The sequence below is a fragment of the Panicum virgatum genome, chromosome 3N, assembly GCF_016808335.1.
Source record: "Panicum virgatum strain AP13 chromosome 3N, P.virgatum_v5, whole genome shotgun sequence".
Classification (NCBI taxonomy): Eukaryota; Viridiplantae; Streptophyta; class Magnoliopsida; order Poales; family Poaceae; genus Panicum; species Panicum virgatum.
The window spans coordinates 35,010,536-35,018,626 of record NC_053147.1 but is presented as its reverse complement, the minus strand read 5'-3'; positions in this window follow the sequence as shown (position 1 = coordinate 35,018,626).

The window sequence follows — 8,091 nt, the reverse complement described above, 5'->3', positions numbered from 1 at the left end:
GAGCTCGAACAGAACCGTTTTTGGCTCTGTTGGTGGTCCAAAATGAACTGCGGACCGTCCGGTCCATCAGGCGGACGGTCCGCCTTTAAAATCTGAAACGGGCGCAGAAACTTGGTAGTTCTATCTTGGGTGTCCAAAATGAACTGCGGACCATCCGGTCCTTGGGGGCGGACGGTCCGCCTCCTACTGAAAATTCTGGGACAGAAACACTGCGGTTTCTGTGTGTGCTCACTTTTTGAACTGCGGACGGTCCGCCCCTGGGGAGCGGACAGTCCGCCGGTCACTTCCAGATTTAGTCAGAGACGTTTGCAAATCGGTTGGTTCGAAGTTTTGAACCGCGGACAGTCCACCCGGGGCTCTATCGGTCGACTCTGACACATAATTATTGCAGTTCTAGCCGTTGGTTTTGAATGGCAGACGGTCCGGTCTCTGTGAGGCGGACAGTCCACGAAAACTCTGTTTTCACGGGATTTGAGTGTAACGGCTAGTTTGGGGCCTCCCTCTATAAATAGAGGGTGTGGCCGACCATTTGAGGTGGTTGAGCACCTTGGGGACTTGGTGTCCATGTGTGAGAGTGCTTGAGAGCCCTCTACTCACTCTAACTTGATAGTAATCATCCGATCGAGTGAGAGAGCGATTCTAGTGCGATTGCTTTGAGAGATTGTATCGAGTGGCACTAGGTGATCGTGTTGCAAGCCGGTGTGCTTGTTACTCTTGGAGGTTGCCACCTCCTAGACGGCTTGGTGGCAAGAGGCTCCGTTGAAGCCCGCAAGAAGATTGTGCGGTGCTCCGGAGAAGAGATTGTGAGGGGTATTGTCCTCACCCCGCGGGAGCCGCGAAGAGCAACTCTAGTTGAGCGAGACGTGAAGAGCAACAAGTGGTCCGGCCGGATCATGTGCTAGAGATCGGTGTGAGCACTCCACGTGGGAGAGTGTGACTTGAGAGTCACCACTAGCAAGAGGATCGGTGGCAACCTTGGAGCTTGTCTCAACGGGGATTAGCTTGGTGGCAACCAAGTGAACCTCGGGATAAAAATCACCGTGTCAATTTTGTCTACTCTTCTCCGTGGTTTGCATTCTCCAAATCACAAGCCTTGTATTTACATTCTTCTATATCTTGTGCTTGTGTAGTTGCTCTCTAGTGATTAGTTAGCTTGTGTAGCTTGCTAATCATCTTCTTTCTTGTGTAGCTAGAAGTAGAGATCCTAGTGTAACTAGTTAGCTTGTGTAGCTTTATTAGTTGATCTTGCTTAGATTGTGTAGCTAAGCAAGTTGAGCTCTTAGATTTGGATTGTGTATCCTTGTCCTTGAACATTTAGTGAGCTTAGATTTGGCTTTGTGCTTTTGCTCATTAGAATTGTGTAGGAGCTCCCCCGGTTTGTGAAGTACTAGTGCTTAGGTTTGTGTGACTTGGCATTAGAATTATTAGGAGAGCTCTTACTAGCTTGGCACTCCATTTGCTTTGTGTAGGATCCTTTTGGACATGCCTTAGAGTCATAGTTAGAGGGGTGAAGTCTTGGCTAAGCGAATAGTTTCAATTCCGCATAAGTTTCGGTTAGCCGGCGCAATTAGTTTTAGAAAGGACTATTCACCCCCTCTAGTCCGCCATCTCGACCTTACATGGCCCTCTGGTACGTTGCTCCAGCGTTCTTCAGTCCAAAGGTCATGACAATCCACTCAAATAGACCGACATGTCCTGGACATCTGAATGCATTTTTATGAGCATCTTCTTCTGCCATGAATATGTGATTATACTCGGCATTCCTATCCATGAAGCTGATCACCTTTTGCCCTGCAGTAGCATCCACCAACATATCGGAAACATCAGCCTTGGCCTATCCCCATCTCCAATGTCTACTTCCAAAGCATCGGCTGACGTGAACCCATGCCCCAACTTCCCTTCATCTTCTAGAAACTCATCCATTAAGAATGGTTTGGGAAACTGACTGCTTGGATCGGTAGAAGCATGGTAGCTATGTTAACAGGTGCAGCCGATGATCCTGATTGCTATCCATCATCGGCCTTTGGCTTGATACGCCAAACTTCTGACCTGACCCTTCTTCTGGGTACTTCTTTTCTTTCTTCTTCCAGCATTTCTGGCTGACGCAGTCTTTGAACTTGCCTTTTCTGCGATCTGGTCAAACCTGCTGGACACCACCGAGGCCGATCAATGTTATCATAAACAGGCTCTCTTTCTGGATCCCTGTGATGTGGGTATTCATCTAAAACTTGAGCATCAACAGTCCGCTTAACCCGCTCATCGGCAGAAACCCTTCCTCCTGCAGGATCACGCAGCAAGGTCCAGCCCCCTAGCTGATCATGTACAGAGGCCACCGAGGCCTCTGGTCAAAACGTGGCTTCTTGTGCGATCGGTCTTCACGGTAGAAACCGTTGCACTCCGGATAGTTGTCCACTGTCGACAGAGTAAAGCCTTCCTCCCAACATTACACAAAGAAAGGACATCTCCAGTGCCCTTCATGTCGTCGTGCAGACTCTTCTCTATACTGTCTCCTCTCTTGATCACGTTGGAACTTGTTCAGCAACATCTGAGACGTGACCTTCTTCTTTTGTGCTGCTGATTCCTCTTTCTATTGCGACTCCTTACCCTTGGCTTCATCGACCGTTATCTGCACTTTGGGATCAACAGCTCCAGATTCCTTGGCCGATTGCGATGTGAGCACCTTTGTCTGCAGTGCATTTCCCTTCTTTTCAACATCTACCATGTTTGCAGGAAATGGATGCCCATCAATCTTCATCGACTTTTGGGGTATCTCAAACTTGAGTCTACCCTGTTCTATAGAAGATTGTATCTGCTGACGGAATACCTTGCATTCATTTGTGTCGTGAGATGTTGCATTGTGCCACTTGCAGTACTTGATATTCTTCAACTCTTGATCTGTCGGGATCTTATGGTATGGCTTCAGCTTAATCTGTCCCTCTGACAGCAATAGGTCGAAGATCTTGTCAACCTTTGTAATATCAAACCCATACTTCTCAGGTTCTTTGTTGCCAAACGGACATGAGATCGACTTCTTATTGTTCTGGACCCATTCAGCCGATCCCACCATATGGTCATCATCTGAATCAGAGGTATCCGAACAGTCAACGAAATTGACTTTCTTCTGGAAGTTACCCCTTTTCTGCTCATATGGCTTGACCTCTCCTGTCATCCAATGAGCCATCTGACTGATACTGTAGAACTCATGGGAAGCATACTTGTGGCGGAACCACCCAAATCTATTGGGCCCGGGTGCACTGATCTTTGTTGCTAAGCAACTCAGATCAGTGCACCCGGGCCCAGTAGTTTTGGGTGGTTCCGCCATAGCTGGCATCAGAGCTCGCAGACAGCCTACCAGAGATGACAACCTCGGTTTTCAAAACAACAAATTAAAACTTGACTTCAAAACTACTAAAGTTTTTGAAAGAGTTTAGGATCTCCAAGGACAAGTCTAGGACATAAATCCCTAGGGGATCTTATGGGTATAATCAGATGGCTTATATTGTATGGCTAACTTCCAGCACATTATCTTTCAGTATTTAAATTCTATAATTTAAATTCTGCAACTACATCGTCGCCACGGAGGTATGAAGAATCCAGTTACACATGAATTTTTTACTGCATACATGTGTGACTGAAATCTTGTTAATCCATAAATATCGGATTTACTAGAGTTCATTTGCTATATACCATGATTTCTGCTTGTATAATCAACTTAATTCTTCATATATAGTTCTTAGGCTCAGAAAAATCTATATTTATTTCTGAAGTCTCTTTTTAGCTCTGTGTTCCTGTCTAAAAATTTTGAGCTGCAGTCACTGAGTTTTGCTTTGGTGAATAATCATGCTTAGCATCTTAGGGCTAGATTTACTATTTTTGTTCTGAGTAATCTACACGATAACTGATCTTGATTTTTGGACATGATCTTGTTTAGAGTATGTTCTATCTGTAATAAAAATTTCATATGCAGTATTGATTAAATGAACCTCTAGGAATTTATGCTAATTCATGATAAGTTAAATGCATAACTAATTTATCTTGTGGTTATAGGGCTCGATAATTTTTCTGGAGTATGTTTAGCTCATGAGTGGATGTTTTGTAGATGCTCCCATAAAAATTGTAGCACCAGAACCCATGTTGAACGTTCTGTACAAAAAGGTGAAGCAACTAGAGTAATCCACTTGCATGAATAGTCATAGTTTTTGCCTTATGGTTAGATGCTGAAATTTATACCATGAATGTTTAAGTTTGGATCTATGTTACTTTAGTGTTTCATCACTAGCTCATTAGTAGTTTTGTTGTTATGAAATAATGAAAGCATGCTATGTGTTGAAATTGAAAATGAAAACCAAAACCCCCACTCATTCATGAAGAAACGTAGTTATGTTTACTACTCTATAAATGACTGCCCATGAAACTGAAATGTTGAAATCATCATTAAAGTAACTTTTGTTGACTACAACTTTATCGTGAAGGAAAGAAATCGTTATCCATGAGTAACTCATAATCTTGCATTGCATATAGAAACGGTTAATCTCGCGGACGGTGACTACGAATTGGTGCCTGCGGACTCTCATGTGGATCAGGAGGTCAATTTGAATTGTGCTAACTTGTCTCAAGACCTGGGCCAAGCCCCATAGGCTTTTCTGCCTGACAGTGCCCAAGAAGGCAAGCCCCGGAGCATAATCCCACTATTTTTCCGAATTATCATTCAGCTATCTATTTATTAATGTTCTGGTAATATTGTGTTTTCTGCATTTAAGTTTTCTAGGCGTTGATCGAAAACCTTAGATGCATGATCCCTAGGAACCTATGTTTGATACCGGATCTTTTTATCGACTAATTGCCATGCTAAATAGGTACGGTAGAAGTCGAGTGGTTTCCTGCCTCTCGCGAGCAAATAGGTTTTGTACTGACTTTAATTCCTGCTGAAATATAAGGACAACGGGCGGGGTTGTGTAGTCGTGATACCCCGCTGGTATAGTCAAAATGGCTAAGGTCACGGTGTGTGGCTCATTTCGTTAAGCGTTTGAAAGTACTAGCCACATACCGAGAAATATGGTAATCGGAAAGCTTAAGTACCTGATTGGACCGGCGAGTGGAAGTAGGATTTATATTTTGTCGCGACGTACGGGTGCAGAGTGGTCGGACTCTGTAGTCGGGGAGGGTGCCCCGGATCCACGGACTGGAAAGAAAGGGGAACTATAGCGTGGGCGGGAGCGAAGTCAATCCCCATACGTGTGGTCTAGGTTCCCCTGGCCAGGTTGAAATTCGATTCGGAATCGTCCGCCTCTCACGGCATGAGATTGCTTAATGTTTTCGGTCACACAGAGTAACAAGTGGAACCTGATGATGATAATACTGCTGGTTGATTAAATGGTTGCTCTACCATGTTTGTGTAGAGTTAGTTGCAAATTTAGAATGGTTAATGCAACTAGAATCTGGCTAAGTAAAACCTGAAAGTAAGGATCAACACTTAGCGGCATTTTTTTTTGGAAAACAAACCCCACCAACCAAAAAGCCTTGCATGTCTAGTTATCAGACTATGTTATATCCGGAGACGGGTCAGTCTTGCTGAGTATTAGTATACTCAGCCTTGCTTGTGGCACTATTTTTCAGGTACTAACTTTGAAGATCTGTTCGCGAGTCTTACTTGGCCATGTACCTTGCCTCCGGGTTGGTCTGTCGAGTGGGATAGCCCTTCAGCTGGTGCTGACCACCCTCCCACTGAGTGATGCATTCCTACGGGCTTCATCGATGCGTCACATTATGTCGCTAGTTATCTTTCATTGCTTCCGCTGAACGATGAGACTTGAATAATTTGAGTAGTTGGAACTCCGTAGTACTTTGCTACTCTTAACATGGTTTGTAATAAATTTTCTTTCTGCTGCAATCACTCTGAGATATATGAAATAATTTGTGTTGCAATCTCTGGGCTAACTTTCGTGTGAGTGTTGTCTGCTGATCCTGGAATAGCGTGGCTTTTATCGAGGCTTCACTCGAGGAACTACCGGTGAGTGCCAATTTGGGTCAGAGTTGCTTAGCAACAAAGATCAGTGCACCCGGGCCCAGTAGTTTTGGGTGGTTCCGCCACAATACTTCTCTTTGATATGTGGCAGGAGTCCTTGGAAGGCAACCTCTGCAAGCTGCTGATCAGATAGAACCAGGCTGAAGCACCGGTTCTTAACATCTCTGAACCTTTGAATGAAGGCCGCGACCGATTCATCATTCCTTTGACTTAAGTTGGTCAAATCGGTCAGCTTCAACTCTTCTATACCAGAGTAGAAGAACTGGTGGAACTGTTTCTCCAGATCGACCAAAATATTATGGAGGTGGCCGGCAATGTTGTGAACCATGTAAAGGCCGATCCAGAGAGAGACATGGAGAACAATCGCACCTTCAACACGTCGTTCTGAGCTGCTTCTCCACACTGCATGATGAATCTGTTGATGTGTTCCACTGTGGAGACCTCCCCTTGTCCAGAAAACTTGGTAAAATCTGGAAGCTTGTATTTGTGGGGTAACGGTAGTTGATCATAAGCAGCTAGGTATGGAGTTCTGTACATCATATTCTGCTGCTTTGGCTTCAAACCAAACTGATCTCTCATCACCTCAGCAATCTTGGAAGCCCAGTCAATCTGTTAACCATCAGTTGATGCTGACTGTAGCGCTGGTGGAGCTATCGGCAAAGTTGCTGATGCTGACGGTGCACTAGGCGTAGTCATCGGCTGCGGTCCACGCGACTTGCTGAGTGTCTTGATTAGATGGTGATTGGTAGAGCACCATCTCATTGCCATGACTATTCTGTGCTGATCTCTGACTAAGTTGCTGCTGTGCCACAGGAGGTACGTTGGGCACATTCACGTGACGCACAAAACCAGTCGCGAGATCATGGAACACCCAGGTGACTCCATTGGCATGAGAGATTCTATTTGCCAGGACTTCTGTAGGAGACTTGGACTGTATCATCATCGCCAGATTCTACTATTGAGGTGCCAGCCATGAGGCCGGCACGTTGTTTGGACTTGCTGGCGAAGACACTGATGCAGGCGCAACCGACGGCCTTGGAGCCGGTGCAGCGTCTTGAGGCTGGGTCGGCTGTGAAGCCAATGCATTAACTTGCTGATTCATTGGCTGTGAAGTTGATGTGCTTGGTTGCCCTGCTGAAGATGACACCATATACTCTGGGGGCATACCAAATCCAGTAGTAGGATCCCAGCCAACCGGGTACCCTGGCATGTAGCTTCCTTGTGCATATGTAGCCATCGGCGTAGAACTGGTGTACACAGGAGGAAACTGAGTAGGTGCTGCAGTACTAATCAGCTGTACATCCACTATATTCCCATATGCATGAGCCTGAGGGTCAACCGGTGATGTCTCAATAGCCAATACAGTAGGGGAGAAAACCATCTGACTAGCCTGTTGATAGGCCGGTCCCACGAAGCCAAGCATCCCTCTATCTTGCAGCGTCCTGAGCACAGCGTTGTGAACGGAATTGGCCATGATCGGAGAATGACTTATGAAAGCTTGTCCGATCGCTTGATTCATCAGGTGCACAATCCGATCCTCCTTCTGCGACTCATCATAGGGTAGAAGAGTAGGAAAATCATACTTTTTTATTACCTCTCCACTCCTATTGATACTGTAGGACAAAAGGCATTGTTGTTCATAAGCTTCAGTAGCCACCTTGAGCTCTGCCTTTTGCTCCTCCTTCAGCTTGTCCTTGTCGATCAGGATCTGGTTTTGCGGAGAAACATTTTCCTTCTCTTCAGTGGTCATCTTGATGTTTCTTGTCCCACCGGGCGTGCCAAAAGATGTGTTGACGCGAAACGATCACACACCAAGCCCGAGAGCCCCGTACGCCAAGCCCGGACTGCACTTGATTCAAACCAAGGCGTCCCAATCAATTTGACTTGTAAATTGACCAGGAAACAGCAAACCATCAAATTCAAGAGTGTATCGGCTGGATTTCCGAATCACTCTTATACGGCGTATCGGCGAGGCCCTGTCGATACCGATATGCAACTAGACGGCTAGATCTTGAGCCGACACGTGCCAGATAACAATGTATAAATCCACGAATATGTGGATCTGG